Raw genomic sequence first — 391 nt, forward strand, 5'->3', positions numbered from 1 at the left:
CTGTGTGTGTACTAACAGACTAATTAGTCAGTAGAGGTCCTGGAAGAGGCTATTCAGAGGAGCAAGACATCTATTAAAACATGGGCAGAATATAACAAAACATCTGGAATGTCACTCAACAACCAATAAACTGTGTGTGTACTAACAGACTAATTAGTCAGTAGAGGTCCTGCAAGAGGCTATTCAGAGGAGCAAGACATCTGTTAAAACATGGGCAGAATATAACAAAACATCTGGAATGTCACTCAACAACCAATAAAGTGAGAGACAGATGACATTCCGTGGTTCAAATGTAGACCGTTGAGAGTTGAAGCTCTGAGCATAATGATCACGGGCTAACACATTACCTTGACCTCTGTCCCACCTTTCACCCCCCCCCCCCCCTCAGCTG

Source organism: Oncorhynchus masou, chromosome 2 (genome assembly GCF_036934945.1).
Source record: "Oncorhynchus masou masou isolate Uvic2021 chromosome 2, UVic_Omas_1.1, whole genome shotgun sequence".
NCBI classification, from domain to species: domain Eukaryota; kingdom Metazoa; phylum Chordata; class Actinopteri; order Salmoniformes; family Salmonidae; genus Oncorhynchus; species Oncorhynchus masou.